General features: G+C 42.9%; 1 pseudogene; it reads left to right on the top strand.

Annotated features, from left to right (window-relative positions):
* The first annotated feature begins 1807 nt into the window (after positions 1–1807).
* LOC142365485 (3',5'-cyclic-AMP phosphodiesterase 4D-like) lies at positions 1808–22539 on the top strand (annotated as a pseudogene).
* The last annotated feature ends 2471 nt before the right edge of the window (positions 22540–25010 follow it).

The raw sequence follows: 25010 nt of genomic DNA on the forward strand, positions 1-25010 counted from the left end.
GCTTGAGGGGGGGGAGGAGGCAGAGAAACGGGAGTGAAGTTGAGCCCGGGAAGAAGGGAGGGGTGGGGGGAAGGTGTTTTAAGATCTAGTTTTATTCCTCATTATCCTACTCTGATGTGATTGCTGCTAAATTAAGCTCCCTTTTCTCCCCAAGTTCAGTCTGTTTTGTCCGTGATGGTAGTTGGTGAGTGATCTCTTCTTGTCCTTATCTCGACCCTCGAGTCTTTCATCATATTTCCTCTCCCCTGTCCATTTGAGGAGAGGGAGTGATAGAGCAGTTTTGGTGGGCACCTGGCATTTATCCCAGCCAAACCAAAACAGTTGTGTATGTGGTTTATCTGTCCGTGTATTTACAGGTAAATATTAATATACATATTTTCATGTAACATTACAACTACTATATTGCTACCATATTAAGGAATAAATATATAATAAGTTAATTGTCTCATATATTAAAAAGAATTCTTCTACTGTATTTCCGTTATGGACACAATGAAAGTTACCGCAAAGAGGTTTCAGTGTGCTGGAAGCACACAAGCACAAGTAACCTCATAAAATATTGTAGCACACAGTTCTGAGGCTTTGGTGTTTCCTGCCTGTGCATGAGAAGGTTGATGAATATGGCTAAGTCAACATCTGAATAGACTACTGCCAGGAGAATTTGTGTGGCTCAAGAGGTTGCATGGTGGGATGTGAGCATTATGAAAAGCCTAACAATATTACAAAGAGTATGGTTCATCCTCTATGGCTTTGCAGAAGACAGTATATGTTTTTTTGCTAAAACTGGTGAAAATTAATAAAACTTAGTTCCATACTGTTGATTTTGAACTTGAAGATAAAGATAATATACCAATCTCAAACATGTTTTGAGCAAATCACCATTGGTTCATAAAGTCTGTGCGTATAAGGGGAGGCACAGCTGAACGCATCTAAATTAGGATAACAAGTACTTTAAAAAGTGTCAGTCACACATGTTAAGATACAGCTTGTTTTATTTGTGTGAGATACCATAGCTGGGGCTTTTTGTGTTTTTTTGAAAGAAGTGGGTTTTTTAAGTACATTTTATCCTGCTTGTTACCATATCCTATATGGATCATTTAATGTGACTGTTCAGTTTACCCATGATTGCAGTAGTGTGCCTGAACTGCAGCACAACAGGGTTTCAGACAATAAGAAAGTGATGAGCCTCTGTTATGGAGAAGCAATATTGCACAGCTTCAGGAGCCCTGAAATTCACAGTGTACAGTTGCCTGAGAAGATAACCCACTTAGGCTAAATGAAAACACTGATACATCAGTTTCTGCTTGCTTTTACTTGAAAACTTAAGGCTCTTTTTGACAGGGTAAGGAAATGTATCTGTCAGCGTTTTGCATAAGACCTCAGTCTTGAGCAGAAAGAGTTAAATAGAGTATTTTCAAAATATGCAATTTAAGTACATAGATTTTGAGCAACAGTGTGAAAAGGGAAAACATTCTCTGCATAGAAAATTTTAATGAATCTAGTTAATTAATTGTTTTTTAAATACATAACCTATCTCCTGAACATCTACAGAGTTTCTCACATTTGAAAGTTAGGAATGTGTCATGAAAAAACAGGTTTTTACTCTTCTTCTTCAGAAAAAGATGGACTGTTTACCCAAATAGGGCTACGTGACATCTATGAAGTTATTCATAATGACAACAAATATATTCCTTGTGTAAGAATTAAGGCTCCTACATTGAGTATGTTTATATATTAGTGGGGTTTTTTTCGGTGTAATTAACCTATTTTCCTATGAACAGAAAACATCAATGAGTATAGCATAACCATGGTCAAAATGGCAAGCTGTCTTTTCTAGATGTGCAGATGGCCCCAGGATACTTTGCCCTGTGTGTTCATAGTTGCAAAAGCACAGGCAATCCCATGGAATTCCTTTGAGATCTAAAGTCATTCAGACAGACACTTCCTTTCACTTGAGTTATTCTGACAACTCAGCTTATGAACCTCCCTTTAATGGGTCTAAACTTTGCTCATATGACCAAAACCATAAACGTCAAAGCAGGAACATGAATCACTGTTCCTCATCTGCTGTCAGTTTGCACCAGTTAAGAGCTGCTGTGCTCCTTCTCCCCCTTTTTTTGATTGTCTGTATGAGGAGAGCAGTGAAGTATGGTGGGGGAAATCGGGGACCTTGGTGCTGCAGGCTAAAGCTTGGTGACATTTCCACAGTCTCTTCTTCACTGTGATTTATTTGGAATTTGAGGTGTCCAGTAAATGCAGGCTGCTAAATGATAATTAAAAAAATAAATGGAAAAAAGAGTGAAGTGAAGAAGCAAACACAGTAACATTCTATGAATTAGGAATGGACTTGCTACCCTTGCCTGGTTTCAATGTCTTCATTGAAAATGACCATTGCAATTAAGAAAAAATGGACATATATTTTCAAGAGCCCCCTTTTTTGTTTTGTTATTTCTTTTATTCTAAGGTGTTTTTAAATCATCATTTTTGCTAGGCTTTTACATTAGAAACATCTGTTCTGGATTTTCCTGGTTTTGCTGGAAAATTTCTTGAGGACTAGAAAAGGTGCAGGTATATTTCATCAGAGATGAACCATTGATTTCAAGGCTGGTCTCACCTGAAATAATATAAATCGGGTGAAATGGAAGAATAACAAATAAAATCAGAATCAAGCCATGAGAATTAATTTCCACATAATCAGGATGCTTTGCTGTCTAGAGATGGAATATAAATTAGTGTTTTTATATGCATTAATAAAGCTGCTTATTCATAAATAATATCTGAGGAATTAATAGTAAACATACCATATACTATCAGAGGAATGAGAATATATAGCAGCCCTATGTTTTTTTGAAAATGCGCAACTGTATATAGCATTAAAGGTATCCTTGCAGGTCCTCTCTTAAGCTATATCGTTATCCTGGATTCAGCCAGGACAGGATTAATTTTCACCAGAAGCCAGGAGGGGACACAACTAGGTAGGCTGACCCAAACTGGCCAAACAGAACAGGGGGAAGTCAGTCGCGTCTTGGGAGCCTGTGGGGCACCAGGTGGTGAGAGTTGCTCTGTCTGTTTCACTGTTTGTTTTGTATATTCTCCTTATCAGTATTGTTGCTGTTACTTTTCCCATTGTTTGCTGTTCTGTTAAACTGCCCTTATCCCGACCCACGAGTTTTTGCCTTTTTCTTTCCATTCTCCTCCCCACCCCAGCAGGGGGAGGGGCAATGGAGCGACCACGTGGCCCTTTGTGGCAGCACGCCACAATAAGTTACGGCAGTCACAAAGCAAGCAAAAGCAAGCAGAAGCAGAAGCAGCAGCAGAAGCACTTTAATGGTTAATCATAACATTTTTATATCCCCTTGTCCCCCACCCCTAGAGTCTCATTGGTGAGGGTCTTTTGGCATGTAGCTCCTTTGTTCTTCTGATTGGTCATCATGTGTCCATTCACACGACCTTCACACTTATCGAAGAGTTGGATTTTCCCATCCTGTTTCTTTGTTCCTTTCCTCCTGTTTTTCAACCACAGGTGCACAAAATAATTAGATATGGCTCTATTCCATCAAGACCGTCAAGGCTGCCTGTGGCCCAGCCGATTCCCACAGCCCTTTGTTGCCGGCCACGGCCAAACTGCAACAATCGTTTTATGTACATCAGTTGTGTTTTTGTTTTAAGTGATGTTTCCTGTGATTTCCACACCAGCAGCTAACCATTTGGCAATAATCTAAAACTGGCATAAAGTGATTATTCATTCAATTTTAGATTTTTGCATTTTGAAATATGCCTATCGTTATGTTTTCAGGAATCTCCCCCTTTATTTGAAGAGTCTGTTTGTGAGAATCAGGGAGACAGCAGCAGAACCACAGAATCTCTCTCTGGAGGTTTCCTCCTCGCTGAACTCTGCTGTCACTGGGCAGTGAGACAGCAAAGTGTGTCAGTTCGGCTCATTCAGGATACTGTAGTATTTTTCCCTCTGGAGCAATCCATTTAAAAGAGGCACTATTTCCTGCCTAATGAATTAAAATCTAGAAAGTCGGTAGCTGCAGATTGAAATATTACAAGATCAGTAGCAGCAGCTTTCCCCCTTTCAGAGTTAGCATATAATTTTCACAGTGGCAAGGTCTGAATCTTCATGAGTCTACTGTTTGTAGCTGTTTCTAATAAAAATCGCCAGAATATGTGTGTTGAATTTCAACATGTCTGTTGCTTGATTCTGTTCTAGGAACTAGAAGATGTGAACAAATGGGGCCTGTGGAATTATTAGTAAAATTAAGGTTTTACATCTGAAAATTAAGGTTTATATGAAAAACGTAGCAGTGTTCACCCATTGAGGAAAAGCATGAAATCAAAAGGAGCTCTGAGGATGGGACACAGCTGCAGCAGGCATGCGAGGAATCCACTAACACAGCAACTCCCTGCAATGTACCATAGAGGATGGAACGGAGTGGAGACTCCGTGGCCATGCTCCGTGATGATACAGCGGGAAGAAATGATTCTCTAGAACTGATAAGCAGCTCATCTGGCCCCCTGAGCCAACAGGTTTTCGAAACCTTGCCAAAGTGCTACCCTTATGTGAACTTTGATTGTTTTAATATCATTTTAATACCAAAACACACCTCCATCCCAAAGGCTACCTGCCTCTGAGGTGTGACCACCCCTCTTCGAGTCTGTGCTCTCGATTTTTCGTAAAATATACCTTTAAATGTGAAGCGAGAGAATTTTACACCAATCATGATAAAAGGTATGTATGACTACAGTCACTCAAACTCCACCTTAAAGATAGAAAGGATATAAAAATAGCCAGGGAAATGGGGGATTTTCGGAGAAAAAGATCTTTGGAGGAAAAGAAGATAACACTGTGAGCAAGTCAAGGGAAACTCCACCTCAGAGTGCCTCCGACAACCAGGATCGGCCGACGGGCTGAGCCTTGCTTCTCCCCTCCTTGGGATGCCTTGGGTGAGACTTAAACTAAGCGCTTTTCTCGGGAATAGTTACTATAGCCAGGCTGTATTATTTATAACCTTTTCACGCGTTTCATATTTGCACGTGCTTTCTTGCAGACAGTCACTATCACCGGCAATTCAAAAAACCTATATATCTGTTGCACAAATAAAACTGCACTGTTTAAGTAGCCAATTGTCACAGTTTCTCACTGAACGCGACCAAATGCGGCCGTGCCAGTTCATGAGCAAGACTGGACTGAAGGTGCAGACTGCTATTAGTGTATCCAGAATCATGGTAGTTTAATATACATATTAAACGCGACTGGACTGGTAGTGGCAAATTGGACATCACTCAGAATTTAAACCTAGCCGCACCTAGCCTCTCACTTCGGTGAAGAGCGTTAGAAAGCAAGGGGGTTTATTTTCTGCCAAATTAACGCGACAGGGCCTTCAGGTTTTCAGAGTAGCAGAATTATCTGGAAACAGACCTTTGACAGTCATGCACACCATTTTTCAGGCAAGTAGCAGTAGCCATTCATACTTGCTTGTCTTAGAGATTTTTCTGTGCTTTGTAATCTTAATTGTTTCTCTTTTCCTTTTCTAGGAACGGGACTTGTGAAAAACATTTAAAATTCCAATAGACACTTTAATAACTTACTTGATGACCCTAGAAGACTATTACCATGCAGATGTGGCATATCACAATAACATACGTGCTGCAGATGTTGTTCAGTCATCCCATATCCTGCTATCAACCCCAGCATTAGAGATAAACTATGCTAAGGTGGGAAAGAAGCAGGCATGAGAGAAAAAGACATACTAAGACTTTTCTAAACTAAATGTTAAAGATCTTAGTTTCTGCAGTATTTTTTAAAAGAAATCTTGACATTTCTTTCATGAATTGTACTCTTCTAAAGATATTTTGTGGGGATCAAAGTTTATTTACATGTAAATATTGTGCAGAAAATGTCACATCTTTTTCTTTTAAATCATGGTTTTATACTTGCAGATTTGTGCTGTCATAACCTTTTTCATTGTAACACAATGCATGACTTGTTTCCACCATCTTATTATTAATACTACATCCTGTTCTGTCATTATTTCCCACATGGGACTCTCATAAACCAGTTAGTGGAATTGCTTAGGAAAGACAATGTTAAAATGGGATTCCATCAATAGAACTATTTGTTTGTTTGTTTGTTTGTTTTTCCTTGTTCATATTCATTCTGATCCTGAAAGGCTATTTCGTGTTTGTTTCTCAGGTAGAGTGGAACATGTACTAAATTTTCACTGGACTATCTCTTTTTTTTTTTTTCTTAAATATTTCAATACTATTTGGAAAACAATAGCATTTCATATGTTCTTTTCTGAGTAATTCTCTTGTTGAAAGTGCTTAAATCTCTGAAGCAAAATGAAGTGAAAGAAATATAGAGATTACTTTCCCCTTTTTAAGCACAATTCAGCCCTTAGTATAGCAAACATTAATATATCCCAGTAAATTGTTGGAAAAAGGTATATAAAGCAAGTAGCTGAAATTTTAGTAGTTCAGAATGATTTTTCCATCATTTTCAAGGGGGGGGCTGCATTTTGACTGTTTTTCATAATGACCAATCTTTCATGTTACTGAATGCTTCTGCTTTACCTTCTCCTTAACAAGAGGGTTATAAGTGGACCTTAAGACTATTGACGGGTCTTGATCTTCAGAAGACTCAGGAATTCTCTTGGGAAAGATTTTCTTTATCTCAAGAAGGAAGATTAGATTATGTTCTTAAATCACCACTAGCTTCACCAAACAGTTGAACTGATAGTAGCATTTTTGGATTGTTTTCCAGATCAATTGTTTTTCATGGCCTTGTTCTCAGCAGAGCTTTAGCCAGTAAAATAGCAATATCTGCCTGGTGCCACTGCTGACCTACACACTTCTGAGCTGTTCTTGATCAGTTGTGAAAGCAATTATATAACGTGGGTGCTTGTGACAACAGGGGACTGGACTCAGTGACACACCAGGTCCCTTGCAGTTCTCTGTTACTATTTTCCTAATAATCTCATACAGAAGAAAAATCAGTAAATGTTAAGTAAGATGCCTTGTAGTCTCTCACACCTTTCAGACTGAAATTTGTGCTGTAGGTTAGAAACCTAAATCTGTACTTAATGATCTAATAGAAGTGGATTTATTTACAGACTGAAGCTGAAAAAAACCTTCAGTTGTTACTGAATTGAATGATGCTGTCAGTGTGAAGTAAGGATAGTTTTACTTTGATGGCCAAACTTATGTTTATGAAATTCTGTGTAATTGACAATTTTAGAAAAGGTTATGATAGTCTATGTGTAAAATCTCCTAAGATTTCTGATACATTCCAAATGTGTTTTGCTTGTTCAGATCTAGATTCAAAGTAGAGTCCTTTTTATTGAAAACATTTTTTCATTGATTCATGATTGTCATTTCTGTTTCATTATTTTCTAGACAGTGTTTACTGATTTGGAGATTCTTGCAGCAATTTTTGCCAGTGCAATACATGATGTAGATCATCCTGGGGTTTCAAACCAGTTTCTTATCAACACAAGTAAGTTTGATGTTCAGTATTTTTTCTCAGAAATTTGCTGCAAGATCTGCACATAGCACCTGAAAAATACGCAGTTCATTACTTGTTTGCTTTTATCTGTACCTTTTCTCAGTAAATGGTTAGATGTTTGTATTTTTAACTGGATATTATTTTGCATTGCTTGTAACTTTAGAAATAATATACATAGTACTCTCTAGCAAAAATTAATAAGACATGAACTATAATCCTGGCACTGTTTCAGTGTGTTGCATGTGGTCTCTTTCCTGGAAGTTAGTTGGTTTGCATTAAATAAATAAAGTTGTAGGAGAAAAATGAAGGAAGATTAAATAAAATATCAAATAAAGGAGGAAAACAGTTTCTGTGTTTATATTGGAAGCTGTCGCGAATGAGTGGTTAGGTCACTTAAAGAATCACCGTCAAAGGTTTTTGCAAGAAAAGACTTTACTAAGATTTTAGAAAATGTGATTTTACAAAGTTCATTGCCAAGGTTCACTCTATTACTTATTACATTAATGGAATACAAAATCGAGGTAGGATTGAGGTGGAATTATTTATACAGAGGTAAAAGAAAAGTGTAAGGGGTAAGGGAGACCCTCCTGTTGAGTCATAAGGTTCAGAATGGACCCTCTTGCTTTCTAAACTCCTTCTCAGAGAGGAGTCTAGGTGTGGCTGGATCCAGACCTGGCCTTAGACCACAACGGCTTATGTCTAAAGGATATGTTTAGCAGGAATTCATGGTGTATTCACAGTTTAGTGAGAGAGAGAATCACAGAAATTTAGCAGCAATTAATCACTGTTTAACTTAGCACTTACAGAGTGATTAAAAAGAATTTACTATTGCAGTCACAGTAGTAGGGTATAATGCTTTGATTTCATTCACACACACACACAATCATTCAATATGCATAGTTAAAGGTACCTATTAAAAATTCCCCTCGAGTTCAGTGAAATACTCACTTCAAATCTTTTCTCAACAGGTGAACGTCAAGCCTCAAGGAGTGAGGTATCCCTGTAGATCAGCCCAGGTAATGATGACAGAGTTCGCAACGTATTCTGAGAAGCGTCCCACTCAGAGGGAGTTACTGGGCGCAGTCTGCTGCGGACCAGAAGAGCTCAAAGGGCCTTCCTTGGTACTGCTGTTTATAGGGTCTCAAGATGATTGAATTTAGGCATCAGTAATTTTCCGTCCTGGTGTCCTGGGTTCGGCCAGGACAGGGTTAATTTTCACCAGAATCCAGGAAGGGGCACAGCTGGGCGGGCTGACCACACCTGGCCAAACAGAACAGGGAATTCCATACCATGTGCTGTTGTAATAGACTAGAAGATGATTCATGTCAAGTGCACATATTGTGCAACTGTGGAAACTAGCATAATGTGAAATAACAAAACTACTTAAGGCATGGAACAATAGGATATCTGTGGGTTTGAGATTGGGCTAATATAGAAGTCCAGTGCGGTTTGAGACTGGGCTAACGTATATTGCTTGTGCAAGATAGAAGTCCAGTATGGTTTGAGACTGGGCTAACTATATTGCTTATGCAAGATGAGCAGGCAGCGGCGGGGAGGCTGCGGCAGCGCACCAACAAAGGACATTTAGAGGACACCGAGGAAGAAGAGACTCTTCATCCCGAAGACCACCAGAGGAACTATAAAGACCACCAACATCATAAGACGCATGCATCAATAAATGATGCCACGTAAGCACAGAGAATCAAGAGAAGGAGGAGACTTCGTGGAAACGAACAGCTCGGAGAGGATATAAAGACCGCTGGTGCCATTAGAAGGTGTGCGTGTTGGTGGAGCAGTGACTCCCCGCGCACCCAGCGCTGTTTGCTTGCTTTTTATTGCCTTAAATATTAATAAAGAAAAAGATAATGCAAATGGCACATTGTCATTTATAACACTGTCATGCTGGGTTCCGGTGGGGGGGAGCTGAGCAGCGGGAACTCACTCATGGCTCGGGAGCGTGCGGCGGTGGTCATGGAGAGCGGCTCTCTGGGTTGTGCAGTTTGTGTTGTGTTTTCTCCTTATCTGTATCATTGTTCCTGTTCCCTTTGTTTGCTGTTCTGTTAAACTACCCTTATCCCGACCCACCAGTTTCTGCCTCTTTCTTTCCATTCTCCTCCACATCCCGGCAGGGGGAGGGGTGGCCATGTGGCACTTTTGTTGCCGGCCGCGGCCAAACCATAACACCTGGTCACAATCCACATGATGCAATCCTGATATTTAGACAGAAACTATACAATTCCAGTACTACCCAGAATGTACAGTTCTGACATTTAACAGGCAGGTGCGACTCCAGGCATCAGGAGTTTCAGGTGAGGTCAGGGGGTGCCTAATTGGCCCAACTCACTGCTCTTGTACAAAGACAAGGAAAGTGCCAAGTCGTCCCGATTCGATGCTCTCCTTCAAAGGCAAGACAAATGGCCAGTCACGCCAGCTAACTATTCTTGCAGTGTAAGCAAGGATACAATGGTGGCTGTTTTTTAGATAAATGGCCAGTCATGCCTTCTCATTATGAGCAAGGATGCAAGGTTGGCTAGTTCCAGGATTGCCAGGTGGGGGGGGGGGGGAGTTTGCACCACCACAGAAGCATATGGTATGACCAAGGATAGCCATACATTTTTAAGAAATTTAGAAAACAAGTTTCTTTTTAGCAGATTGGCAGGCCCATCTCTGTCTCTCCCTTGCTGCTGTATTTGTTTTCTGATCTCTGCATACTCATGCTTCTTGGACTGAATCTTCTCAGCCCGTCCCTGAAGGCTATGGCAAACCTCTCCTCTTTTTTTGTGAGTCTCTTGCTGGCGCTCCACGTGTGGAGGAAAAGCCCTAGTGAAATGAGACCCTAATGCCGTCTCTAAATTTGAAACCCAGGGTACTCGTTCTGCATTCCTCAAGGCTGTTCTCTGCAGCATTGCATGAACCACTTCCTCGTCTTTAATCTTCTACTAGAAGAAAAACACTATTAGCTTCGTTGAACCTGATCATGACACATTCACTGAATGGCTTGTTGCCCCAGTGTAATCTGCTTTGATTTCAGTGGCGTATGATATTATTGTAAGTGGGCAGCACATTGTAAGTCAGTGCAAGTTCTGTCATACAATGTTTTTTCTTTTGCTATCCAATGACTTCTCCTTTTACAATAACTGACCCAGAAGTACAAAAGTTGAAATGCTACTAAGAATCCGAGCACATAAGAAGAAAAAGCTACAGAAATGGAAACATAACTAGGGCTGCACATTTGACCAGTCTGGTTGTGCATTTATAGATGCTGTCATTCCTGCACTTGGGTGAATCTGTTGCAGTGGTGCTAAAATAATATGACCCCATATCAGCAGTATAGTTTGAAGAAGGGAGCTCCTGTTCTGACATTTAATTTGGTGACTCATCTGCAAGGAGGAGGATTGGGATTGACTCTAGATTTCTGGTGGTGTATTGGTAATCAGTAGAGTTCAGCAGTGTGGTACAGGAAGAGAGTGGATCAAACTTTGTGCACAAAACAGTGTGTAATACCCAAATTCTTAAGAGCAGGCATATGTAAGTAAAGTTTTTATTTGTTTGTTTAATCAGAAATTGAATAGCAGGATATATGAGCTACTGAAGGTGAAGGGCTCTGGAGCAGAGGCTCGCGCCGAGGGACCCTTTCTCCAGTGGCAAAACCGCAGCGGCGAGGCGGCAAAAAGCGCCGAGAGAGAGGAGACCCCAGCCCCCCCACCCCCCACCACCCCGAGCGGGAAAGCGGGAGGTGCCAACGAGCGGCAGCTCTGACTCAGCGGGGGCGGAGTCGAGTGTGACAGCGGCCAAACACCCTCACGGATAAGAGCAGCCCCCAGGGAGCGCGGGTGAACAGAGCCGGCAAACAGAGGCGACGCAGCAGCCCGGGAGCAGCGCAGCAGTTTGCGCGGCAGTTCGCGCGGCAGTTCGCGCAGGCAGGGCGAGCGGGGAAGGCGACAGGCAGGGTGCAGTCCCCCTCCTGGCTAATCAAGTAGTGGGCATCGCTCTTCCAGGAGATATTCTAGCCATGGTTACCACCCGTGGTAAAGCTCTTGCTAGAAGGAGTGTAGGGACCCAGACAGAGGCCCCACGAAAGAACACAGGTGTCCAGGTCTCTGGCTGCAGGGAGTGCCTGAGCCTGGCGCTCGTACCGGCAGACAGCAGAGACAACTGCTGTGTTCGGTGCGAGCAGGTGAATGATCTGCTCAGCCTGGTGGCAGAGCTGAAAGAGGAAGTGGAGAGGTTGAGGAGCATCCGGGAGTGTGAGAGAGAGATCGACTGGTGGAGCCGCTCCCTGCCCTCCCTGAGGCAGAGGCAGCAGGAGGCAGCTCCACAGAAAGCAGAGAACCCCCTACCCTCTTGCGACCGAGCAGAAAGAGGGGACCTAAGAGATGGGGGGGAATGGAAACGGGTCCCTGCTCGGGGTGGCAAGCGAATCTCCCCCCGGCCTCCCTCACCTGCCCAGTTGCCCTTAAGCAACAGGTATGGGGCTCTGGAATGTGAGGGACTGGCCATAGAGGATGTGGGTGTAGGTGAAGCTCCATCCGGGGGGTTGCCTAGAACGAGTCAGACAGCCCCAAGAATTACAACTGCCTCAACTAAGAAAAAAAGGAGGGTCATTGTCATAGGTGATTCCCTTCTGAGGGGAACAGAGGGCCCGATCTGCCGACCGGACCCATCCCACAGGGAAGTCTGCTGCCTCCCTGGGGCCCGGGTTAGGGATGTTGCTAAGGAACTCCCTGGTCTGTTGCGGCCTTCTGATTACTACCCCCTCTTGGTAATGCAGGTTGGCGGGGACGAGATAGCAGAAAGAAGTCCCAAGGCCATCAAAAGGGACTTCAGGGCACTGGGGCGACTGGTTGAGGGATCAGGGGCGCAGGTGGTGTTTTCCTCCATCCCATCAGTGGCAGGGAACAGCACTGAAAGGGGCAGGAAAACTCACCTGGTTAACAGATGGCTCAGGCACTGGTGCCATCGGTCAAATTTTGGTTTCTTTGATCATGGGGAGGTGTACACAGCACCGGGCCTGCTGGCAACAGGTGCATCGCAGCTATCTCAAAGGGGAAAAAGAATTCTTGGCCACGAGCTGGCGGGGCTCATTGAGAGGGCTTTAAACTAGGTTCGAAGGGGGAAGGGGACATCGCCCTGCTCACTAGGGATGAGCCCAGGCTTGGCGTGCCAAGGCCAGGGGTGAGATTGACAGCCCAGCTCAAGTGTGCCTATACCAACGCACGTAGCATGGGCAATAAACAGGAGGAGCTGGAAGCCATTGTACAGCAGGACGGCTATGACTTGGTCGCCATCACAGAAACGTGGTGGGACAGCTCGCATGACTGGCATGATGTCATGGATGGCTACAGACTCCTTAGGAAAGACAGGCCAACAAGGAGAGGTGGTGGAGTTGCTCTGTATGTGAGGGAGCAACTGGAATGCATTGAGCTTGGCCTGGGGACAAATGAGGAACTAGTTGAGAGCTTATGGGTTAGAATTAAGGGACAGGCTCATAAGGGTGACATTACGGTGGGTGTGTACTACAGGCCACCTGACCAGGAGGAGGAGGTTGATGAGGCCTTCTACAGGCAGCTGCAAGCAGCCTCACAGTCACAGGCCCTGGTTCTCATGGGGGACTTCAACCACCCTGACATCAGCTGGGAAGATCATACAGCTAGGCAGGCTCAATCCAGGAGGTTCCTACAGAGCATCGATGATAACTTTTTGATGCGAGTGGTGGAGGAACCAACAAGGAAAGGCGCGCTGCTGGACCTTGTATTAACAAACAAGGAGGGACTGGTGGAGGATGTGGAAGTCGGAGGTAGACTCGGCTGCAGTGACCATGAAATGGTGCAGTTCAGGATCCTGCGTGGAGGAAGCAGGGCGATAAGTAGGATCAAAACCTTGGACCTCAGGAGGGCTGACTTTGCCCTCTTCAAGGAGCTACTGGGAGGAATCCCGTGGGCCAGGGCTCTCGAAGGCAGGGGGGTCCATGAGTGCTGGTCGCTCTTTAAACGACACTTCCTTCATGCTCAGGAGCAATGCATCCCCCTGAGAAAGAAATCGAGCAAAGGAGGTAGGAGACCTGCATGGTTAAACAAGGAGCTTCTAGCGGAGATCAGGTGGAAGAGAAAGGTCCATGGAATGTGGAAGGAGGGACAGGCCACTTGGGAAGAGTACAGGAATGTGGTGAGAGCATGCAGGCATGCGACAAGGAAGGCCAAGGCCCACCTGGAACTGAAGCTGGCAAGGGATGTCAAAAACTACAAGAAGGGCTTCTTCATGTACATCAGCAGCAAAAGGAAGGCTAGGGACAATGTGAAGCCGCTGCTGAATGAGGCGGATGTCCTGGTGATGGAGGATGCGGAGAAGGCAGAGCTACTGAATGCCTTCTTTGCTTCAGTCTTCAGTGCTAAGACTGGCCCTCAGGAATCCCAGGCCCCGGAGGTAAGAGAAGAAGCCTACAGAGAGGACGACTTTCCCTTGGTGGAGGAGGACTGTGTGAGGGTTCGCTTAAGCGATCTGGACGCCCACAAATCCATGGGCCCCGATGGAATGCACCCACGAGTGCTGAGAGAGCTGGCGGATGTCATTGCTGAGCCACTCTCCATCATCTTTGAGAGGTCCTGGAGGACAGGAGAGGTGCCCGAGGACTGGAGAAAGGCCAATGTCACTCCAGTCTTCAAAAAGGGCAAGAAGGAGGACCCAGGGAACTACAGGCCGGTCAGCCTCACCTCCATCCCGGGAAAGGTGATGGAGCAGCTTATCCTGGAGGCCATCATCAAGCAAGTGGAAGAAAAGAAGGTTATCAGGAGTAGTCAGCATGGATTCACCAAGGGGAAATCACGCCTGACCAATCTAATAGCTTTCTACGATGACATGACTGGCTGGGTAGACGAAGGGAGAGCTGTGGATGTTGTCTACCTCGACTTCAGCAAGGCTTTTGACACAGTCTCCCATGATATCCTCCTAGGGAAGCTGAGGAAGTGTGGGCTGGATGAGTGGTCGGTGAAGTGGATTGAGAACTGGCTGAATGGCAGAACTCAGAGGGTTGTCATCAGCGGCGCTGAGTCTAGTTGGAGGCTGGTAACTAGTGGTGTCCCCCAGGGGTCAGTACTGGGCCCAGTGTTGTTTAACTTCTTCATCAACGACCTGGATGAGGAGTTAGAATGTGCCCTCGACAAGTTTGCTGATGACACCAAACTGGGAGGTGTGGTAGACACACCGGAAGGCTGTGCTGCCATTCAGCAAGACCTGGACAGGCTGGAGAGTTGGGCAGAGAGGAACCTGATGAGGTTCAACAAAGGCAAATGCAGTATCCTGCACCTGGGGAGGAACAACCCCATGCATCAGTACAGGCTTGGGGTGGACCTGCTGGAGAGCAGCTCTGCGGAGAGGGACCTGGGCGTCCTGGTGGACGACAGGTTGACCATGAGCCAGCAGTGTGCCCTGGCTGCCAAGAAGGCCAATGGCATCCTGGGGTGCATCAAGAAGAGCGTGGCCAGCAGGACGAGGGAGGTTCTTCTTCCCCTCTACACTGCCCTGGTGAGGCCTCATCTGGAGTACTCTGTCCGGTTCTGGGCTCCCCACTTCAAGAAAGATGAAGAGCTACTGGAGAGAGTCCAGCGGAGGGCTACAAGGATGGTGAGGGGACTGGAACATCTCTCCTACGAGGAGAGGCTGAGGGAGCTGGGCTTGTTCAGCCTGAAGAAGAGAAGGCTGCGAGGGGACCTAATATATGCTTATAAATATCTCAAGGGTGGGTGTCAGGAGGATGGGGCCAAGCTCTTTTCAGTGGTGCCCAGTGACAGGACAAGGGGCAACGGGCACAAATTGAAGCACAGGAAGTTCCGTCTGAACATGAGGAAGAACTTCTTCCCTCTGAGGGTGACGGAGCACTGGAACAGGCTGCCCAGGGAGGTTGTGGAGTCTCCTTCTCTGGAGATATTCAAGACCCACCTGGACAAGGTCCTGTGTAGCCTGCTGTAGGTGACCCTGCTTCGGCAGGAGGGTTGGACTAGATGACCCACAGAGATCCCTTCCAACCCCTACCATTCTGTGATTCTGTGATTCTGTGATATTGGTGGCTCTGAGGTGCTGTGGAGAAACCACTGAGTTGTTCAGGTTTAAGCAGGATGACTGGCTGGTTGAAGGGATCAATTGCAATACATAAAGCTTTTGCTTTTAGGCAGACAGTTGAAATTCAGCTAAGTTAGGAGTGATTATTTTGCTGCTTATTTATTGGCTTAGAAGAAATGTCTCGCTTCAGGTTTTGATAGAGAAGGCTTCCATGTCAATCAAGTAACATCATTAATTGGAACTGCTGTTGCAAAGCTGAAAAGAGACAAAGGGATTTTATCCCTTTTGAGTTATGTGTACAAAGAAGAAACTGTAGGGACAGACACAGAGATAAAACCATCTAATTTAGATTTATTTAGCTACCTAAACCCCATCATTTTCAATGACAGCTTAAGAATCAATGCCCACATGGCTTGTACAGAAGTCACACATGAAGTCTCTCAAATCCCAAATTTTCCTAACCTCTAGAAGATCATTTGCTTCCATCTGTTTTTGTTTTCCAGTTAACCTTACAGTGTATTAACATTTCAGTAAGAAGTATAATAATACACTTTTAAAAGCGTGATAGACTTATAGTTACTTAAAATATGTACATATTTGCCATATTTCAGCTTATTCTTTATAATGACTCGTGATCTTTCTGAATATTATTTCCCTAATTCAGGTTTTAAAGCCTATTTACACAGTTGTCTAAAAATCTGATCCCTCTTGAATGCTATTAAAGAACAAACAAATATGAATTGTGCTAGCATCAGAGGAGATGCTTATTTGATCTTTGTACCTCTGTCCTTCCAGACAAATACTTTTGAGGCTTATAATGTGTTACAGAGATTACCAAGGGGGAACTTTCTTCCATTTCCACCTGCATTACAAAGGTGAGCACACTTTAGGCTCTGTGTGTATATCCAGCCCTTCCAAAGTAGTTTGGCAATGTTGAGTGTTTTGCAGTTGGGGCTCGTCAGAAGGCTGTTTGAAAGGAAAATAAACCAGTGCCTGTTGTCGTTGTAAGAAAAATAACAAGTGGGTAAGCTTTGTAAATGTTCTGTGAAAGATGAAAGAGAGTTTGTTTGAGAAACTTGCTTTCTTTTTCTTTTTGCTATTATGGTTTTGCTGCCATCAGGATAAGGAAAGGCGGAGGAAGGGTTTCCTGATTCACAAGATCGATGTATTCAAGACAGGAGAGGAAAACAGCAGGAGAATGCATAATGAGGCTAATGAAATCCAAAGACCAGAGCTTTTATAGACACTCCATTGAGCTAGAGGGATTTTAAAACAAAGCTGCTGTAAAAGAAGATAAAGAGGACAAAGAGTAGAATAGACTTACATATGGTTAGATTTAGTATAGAACAGCTGTTTCTATTAATAGAAATTAATATCAGCACGACAAGTGTAACTGCATAAAAAGTACTCATTTTTGATGACAGATCATTTTCAAACTGTGTCTTAAAACATAAGCAAGCTGATTATGTGGTATCCCCAGGTAGAATTTAAAGCTGTGCAGAAAATTGCAACTGCTTTTATTTGTCAGAGCTGGCTGTTCAGTGGGCCTAAGCAGACAAATGCAGACCTTGTGTGTGTGCCTTAGTACAGGCATTGCTAGGAAGGTGTATGTTATTCTCACAGCCATATGGAGTGACCAAGATAAGAATACTTTTGTTAGAGAAGGCAGCATTACAGCATCAGGCATTGGTCTCGCTCAATTATGAGGCAGTAGGCAAGGCCACTGTTTGCATTTTCAAGCCACGTGACCTTCCAAGAAAAAGACCAGAAGCGCAACTGTTACCATCCCACCAGCCTCCTCTCAAAACATCCTGTTGTCATGGACAAATGACCCCTAGGCCTGATTGGCTAGGCATCTGAATGCCTTAGCTATCTGCAGAAGGACATGGTTTGAAAACCAAGATGTGTACTCTCTGTCTGATGTGCTGCAAAGACTCAGCTGTGTATTCCCAGGTCTGAGTACTGGATAGGTGCAACTTGGCTTAAACAATTGAATTTTAGTAGTTGTGATGGGAGGGAGAAATGAGAAGAGGAAACATCAGTGTGCGTTTTAATTTAGGTGTGTTTATGAATATAATATTTTCCATGTGACTTCATGCAGATATGAAAATGTATTCTGAAAAATACCTTATGTGGAGTCCTGGCTGGATGAGAGGGGACATAGTTTGGTGCGTTGAGCAACCAAGGTTCCGATCCGGAGGTGAGCCTTGGGAGCGGCTGACATGGAACCCTGCTGGGAAGGGAGAGCGACGAGCTCGGGACACTGGAGCAGGGGGAACGTCACCGTTTCCTGCCACACTGTCACTTCCTTCCTGCCACGTTGTTGTTTCCTGCCACAGTACTGTTTTCACTTCGAGATGCAGCTCTGCACCAATCACAACGAGTTGCAGTAGTTTTGTCTATATATGGGTTGGGGTTTTAACCATTCAGATGCTGTAATAGTTTTGCTATGTAGACCTTGTTTTTGCTGACTAATAAAGGTGTACGATCATACTCATATTGGGGTCACATCGTTACAACAGATCCGTAACCCACGCCAACAACCTTACTTCTATTTTTTCTATCTTGCCACTCCAGGTATGTGTACATGCTTCACTGCAAAGCTGTTTTTTTGTTTTCCTCAACATACTTTGCCTTGATTTGTTAAATTAATTTTGTAACTTTTGATAGTGTGCGAACTACAGCAACTCTGTTTCTAAAAGTTCGTCTGCAAATCTTGTTATGAATGTAATTAATTTGAAAAACCATAAGCTTTAGTGTCATTCTGCCCTGTGACTGTTATTGCAGATTCTGAACTCGCCTTGATGTACAATGACTCATCAGTACTGAATAATCATCACTCAGCTGTGGGCTTCAAGCTGCTGCAGGAATAAAATTGTGACATTTTCCAGAATTTGACCAAAAAGCAGAGGCAATCATTGAGGAAAATGGTCATTGACATTGTGAGTTCTGTTTGAGAGTCCCTTTTCCATAGTGCTAGCAAATTGAATAATAAAGCACAGAAACATTTTATGATAAATTGCATGTCATTAGACCCATAACTAATGAAGTAAAAGTTTGAAGTTTTATTGTTTAGTGTCCGAACATGAATAGTGGGTTCTTTTCAGTTTCAGTAACCACCTATACATTTTTGGAAGGTATACAATCCTCCTTCAAGCTGTTTTCATACTGATGTGTATGCCATTTCACCATCACAGTTAGAAATTTGCTACTGAATTAGTGATGAGCTTAGGCTGATCTGATCTTTCTGAACAATCTTTTTGTTGTATTCTTAAACTAATCAAAATGAAAACTTATTATTTTGGACACTAATGACATACGGGACTCAGACATTTATGGTGTATTCAGATACAGGAGTTTTGGGTTCCCCCCAGAACTGTTTATTTCTGTGTTCAAAGATTTTTAAAAAATCAGTAGAATAATTTACATAATATTCATTTATTCATTTGTTTCTTTCAAGGTACTTGCAACAGACATGTCTAAGCATATTAATCTATTGGCTGATTTAAAAACTATGGTTGAAACAAAAAAAATGACAAGTTCTGGTGTCCTACTTCTTGATAACTATTCAGACAGGACTCAGGTAAGAAAATTCATCTGCAAATGACCACTTGAATTGACTTACATCCTTAATAACATTGGCCTGCCAATTCTCCAGCATGGGTTAGATCAGCTGTCCATTCTCACACCATGACTCACTCTCTCTCCTCTTCTCCCTCATGTTTCCTACCTGTGACAGACACCGAAAAGGACAGTGGAAGTCAAGTAGAAGACGACACCAGCTGCAATGACTCCAAGACTCTTTGCACCCAGGATTCAGAATACACTGAAATTCCTCTTGATGAGCAAGTAGAGGAAGAAATAGAAGAGGAGAACCAGACAGAACCTTGTATGGTAGAAGACCATTCTCCTGACACGTAACAATGAAGATGCAGTCTCTTTCTCTCTTGCCTTCTCCCTTTCTTTTCCTCTTTTTCTCTGTTTCTGGGGTTTTTTGTTTTGTTTTGTTTTTAAATTAGATAATGGTTTCCAAAACGTATGTCATATGCTACAACCATGGTCACAACTCACTGTCATCTACCAGGATGTTTGTCAATCAAAACTGACCGTGATGACTCAGTTTGGCACTCAGGAATATTGTAACCCAAATTTTCACCTCCATGGCATCAGAAAGCAGGGACGAGAACATCCATAAACTACATTTTAATAAGCTCTACGTTTAGCACATCTGATTAAATAAAGCAAGTGTTTTCAGAGGAGTACCATCTGCCAACAGAATGCTGGTATGCTTTGATAGTTTTTGAATTCATTTTATTACACAAGCAAAGCATTGGATAATGTTCATCATCAGAGGAAACAGATAGAAAATAAACTGAGGTTCCTACTGGAAAACAAATGCACATAAATGATTGGACACAACATGAATCTGTTACCAATAGGAAGATGAGCTGTGGAAATTGCATAATTTTCAAATTTCAAGTCTTCCTGGTATGTGACTGAAAAAAGTGTGACCTAGTGGGTTGCACTAACCTCTACATTTTGTACAATATGTAAAAGAGATATCTTTTGTAGAGCTTACTTTTATTATTAAATGTACTGAGGTATTATATTTAAAGAAAAACACTTTCAGGTTTCATCTGCCACTGATTTTTTTTTAAAGAGTAACTTATAAGTTGTTGGTACAACTCTGTGCTACACTGGATAATACTTCTAGGAATTTTTTCCATTCCTTCTTTTTTGCACCTTAGAATCTCATGGTAATATTGAGCTGTAAAAGTCTATTATTTTATGTATTGGTGAGTTCCATGAATATCCTTTATGTTACATAAAACTCTTTCAGTATGATGGCTTTTTTTTGTTTGTTTTCATCATAATTTTCCCAAACATATTAGAGGAACTTACATTGTGCTTTAGTCCTCATAGTGGCCTGATCCTGCCAATTTGGTCTTACTACCAGAAGTGGTCCCAGTTGAAACCAACTGGACCACTAAGATTACAATTTGCAGGACTAGAGCCCTTAAGAAAGGTAATTAATTGTCTTTTTAATACACAAGCAGCATTTCTACTATATTACTATATTACTAAAATGCATCCCTCTGAAACATGGTTTTTGGCTGGGAGCTATAGACTACTAAATCAGAGCAGGCTAATACAACATATGGAATATTTATTTCGGCAGAAAAAGCATTAGCGTAGTATTTCTAATTTGGACTCTCTTAATGACTTTTTATCTGTGTCAGCTACCTTGTTAAACCATTTGCTAATATGAGATGTGTACAACATACAAATAACGATTAATAATATTTTTTTCATGTTTTTGTTGCAAGAAGGGCCAGGTCAGTCTTTTCTTTTAATGTTTTTAAGTAAATGAGCAACGCATCATGAGAGTTGTAGTTTACTCCACATTATTTTAATCTCAGATCTTTTTATCATAGAAGGGTTTAGGTTGGAAGAGACTTTAAAGATCATCTAGTTCCAATCCCCCTGCCATGGGCAGGGACACCTTCAACTAGACCAGGTTGCTCAAAGCCCCATCCAACCCGGCCTTGAACGCTTCCAGGGAGGGGGCATCCACAACTTCTCTGGGCAACCTGTTCCAGGGCCTCACCACACTCAAAGTGAAGAATTTCTTCCTTATATCTAATCTAAATCTACCCTCTTTCAGTTTAAAGCCATTACCCCTTGTCTTATCCCTACATGCCCTTGTGAAAAATCCCTCACCAGCTTTCTTGCAGGCCCCTTCAGGTACTGGAAGGCTGCTATAAGGTCTTCCCGGAGCCTTCTCTTCTCCAGGCTGAACAGCCCCAACTCTCTAAGCCTTCTCTCATAGGAGAGGTGTTCCAGACCTCAGATCATCTTTGTGGCCCTCCTCTGGACCCATTCCAACAGGTCCATGTCTTTCCTGTGCTGAGGGCTCCAGAGCTGGGCACAGGACTCCAGGTGGGGTCTCCCCAGAGCAGAGTAGAGGGGCAGAATCTCCCCCCTTGACCTGCTGGCCACACTTCTCTTGATGCAGCCCAGGATACAGTTGGCCTTATGGGCTGTGAGCACAAATTGCCAGGTCATGCCCAGCTTCTGGTGAGCCAACACCCCCAAGTCCTTCTCGGCAGGGCTGCTCTCAATCCATTCTGTGACCAGCCTGTATTTGTGCTTGGGATTGCCCCAACCCAGGTGCAGGACCTTGCACTTGACTTTGTTGAACTTCATGAGGGTTGCACGGCCCATTTCTCAAGCCTGTTCGGCTCCCTTTGGATGGCGTCCCTTCCCTCCAGCTTGTTGACAGCACCACACAGTTTGGTGTTGTCAGCAAACTTTCTGAGGGTGCACTCAATCCCACTGTCCATGTCGCCAACAAAGATGTTCAACAGTGCCGGTCCCAGTACTGACCCCTGAGGAACGCCACTCGTCACTGGTGTCCACATCAAGCCATTGATCGCAACTCTTTGAGTGCGACCATCCGGCCAATTCCTTATCCACTGAGTGGTCCATCCGTGTCTCTCCAATTTAGAGACAAGACTGTTGTGTGGGACAGTGTCAAATGCTTTGCTCAAGTCCAGGTAGATGATATCAGTCACCCTTCCCTCATCCACCAACACAGTAACCCCATTGTAGAGGGCCACCAAATTTGTCAGGCACAATTTGCCCTTGGTGAAGCCATATTGGCTGTCACCAATCACCTCCTTATTTTCCATGTGCCTTAGCATAGTTTGCAGGAGGATCTGCACCGTGATCTTAATGGGCACTTTATCTGGACTTAATCCTTTGTCCAGCTTGTGCTGAGGGAATCCTGCTTTTGAGTTTGATTGGTACTGAAAGCTTCTGTAACTTGGAAAGTTAAAGGGAGGTAGGAGTTTATATTTGTCATTTTCCAGTCCTGTTATTTGGTCGTATGAAAGAAAGACTTTTATCTCCTGCGCTTTGCCCTTTGTTAAAATTATAGTTTTGAGCGTAGAAGATGGGAAATAGTTGCCTAGGGAAGTTAGCAGACTCCCACTCTGTAAAATTCAGGTAAAATGACAATATCAAGATGATTTATTAACAAAAGAAAACAGAAACAGCCATTTCCTGTTTGGATTGATTTTGTAGCAAATTTGCAGATATGAATACAGGGGATTTTTTAAGTGTCTGAGATCTAGAATAAAAACCTGTTTAAAAATGATTGGGTAATAATTCAGCTTTTAAATGTGTTTTGCATTCTTCTATATCCAGGTCATAGTTTTCTCTACCTTTAGCCCTCACAGGGCCTTAGCACAGAAAATGCTGAAGGAGGAAAGAGAATGAAGAGAATTCATGTTTTGGGGTTTTTTTTTTCAGTTTTTGACTCTCTTTTTTTGTTGTTCATTATTTCTTCCTGAACCTGACACATCTAAAAATCCTTTCAACCCCCAAGAGTGCCTGGAACCTTAGTAACGGAAAAGCAATATAAATTCCAAAATAACCAGTAGGGACCTGAAAAGGTTTTGTATCTGCATTAATTGAAAGTAAATGAAGAGAGTAACACTATATTGTGAGATATGCACCCATAAATGTGAACAATCAAATAATAAAACATATATAATTTCTTAGAGCCAGGGATATAATGCACTGTACAATCTTTTTTTTTTTCCTCTTTTGCCAAAATATGTTTTAGCGTTGCACACTGTTTTAAAACAATACAATTTACAAGTGGCTTTATGTGTTCTGAATATTTTTGCCATAAGAAAATGCAATGAGTTGGGTACTGAGTGGGGAAAAAAAGAAAATTCACATTGCTTATAACAGTACACTTCAGCTTGCAAGTTACTGTACTCAATAATGCTGTATTTAAATTCTTAAATTGTTTTGTGACATTGTTAAAAAAAAACAGTGAAAGAATATAGACAGAACAAATAGCTTTCAGAAGTTTAAAAAACTTGAATGAAATGGATTTTACAGAAAGCTTTGACAGGTCTTTTCAAATACATTATTTATTTTATTTGTGCCATGCTTTTTTCTCACCAAATGACCTTGCCTGTAACACAGTCCTGTTTGTTTACAACCATGTGTTTATTATAATGTACATACATGTTAATTGTAAATTGTCAGTTCTTATTATAAAATCATCCTTGTCAGGGTGGTGTTGCTATATTTGGAAACTCTTGGTGAGAGAATGATTATTGTGTATACATATTCCCTATACATTGTTTCTTCTGTGATATACTCTATGTCACGTTAGAGCTTGTTTATGGAAGATTCAAGAAAAGTATAGAATACATACAGATATATCCATAAAAAAAGCTGCAAGTCTTTGGTGCTGGGGCTGTGCCTTACCTTTAAACAATATTTTCTTCTGTTTTGCTACGTTTGAAAGTAAGGTAGCTATGGGGCTAGGGCTGGGCATTTCTACCATATTTTTAGTTGTTAACTGATGGGGTTACTAGTACAAGCTAGTACACATGATACTACAATGAGCTTTCATTCATGACCCTACTGGAAGTTCAAGCTTTTACAGACATCCAGCAATATAATTGTATTGCCTCTCTGATTATCTTTTTTACAGACTTGCTCCCCCACTTGTGCACTTCCTTTACCTGTTTTGCTGAACCGTTCTCCTGTGGCTACTTCCAGTGCGATGGCTTTATAGTTCCACTTATTGTTTTGCCTGTAGGATGATGCATCAGTGAACCATAACCCTTCAAGGTTGCTGGTATCTGTTAGAGGAAGTGCCTCCCAAATTGGAGATGGTTGGCTTGGAGGAGTGTTATGGTTTGGCTGCGGCCAGCAACAAAAGCGCCACGCGGCCGCCCCTCCCCCCACTGGGGGGCGGAGGAGAATGGAAAGAAACAGGCAGAAACTGGTGGGTCGGGATAAGGGCAGTTTAACAGAGCAGCAAACAAAGGGAACAGGAACAACAACGATACAGATAAGGGGAATACACAAAACAAACTAGCAGAACAGAGCCCGCAGAACAAAACTGCTCTCCCGGACCGGACAGCCGCTGTGCGCTCTCAAGCCGCGAGTGAGTTCCCACCGACCCGTTCCCCCCCACCGGAACCCAGCATGACGGCACATGGTATGGAATACCCTGCTCTGTTTGGCCAGGTGGGGTCAGCCCACCCGGCTGTGTACCTTCCTGGATTCCAGTGAGAATTAACCCTGTCCTGGCCAAACCCAGGACAAGGAGTTTGGAACAACAAAGTACTGTCTATATCTTTTTGCAATTTAGACATGTTAGTGCTGCCCTCTGTAATAGGCATAATCTTACTGATGCTTTTCAGATAGGCATACCACTTAAGTACTATAGGCTTTTGGGCAATGCCAGCAGGCGGCACTGTCCCTTTACAAATTGCATCTGGGGGGGAGGGGGGCAGGAGGATTGCACTATGTTCTTTTTGTATTTGTTCCACTTGCTTTATAGCTCATACCAAAGACAATAGTCCCTTTTCCAGGTCCGAGTATCACGATTCAGTATCATTAAAGGACTTTG

This window comes from Opisthocomus hoazin, chromosome W, assembly GCF_030867145.1.
Source record: "Opisthocomus hoazin isolate bOpiHoa1 chromosome W, bOpiHoa1.hap1, whole genome shotgun sequence".
Classification (NCBI taxonomy): domain Eukaryota; kingdom Metazoa; phylum Chordata; class Aves; order Opisthocomiformes; family Opisthocomidae; genus Opisthocomus; species Opisthocomus hoazin.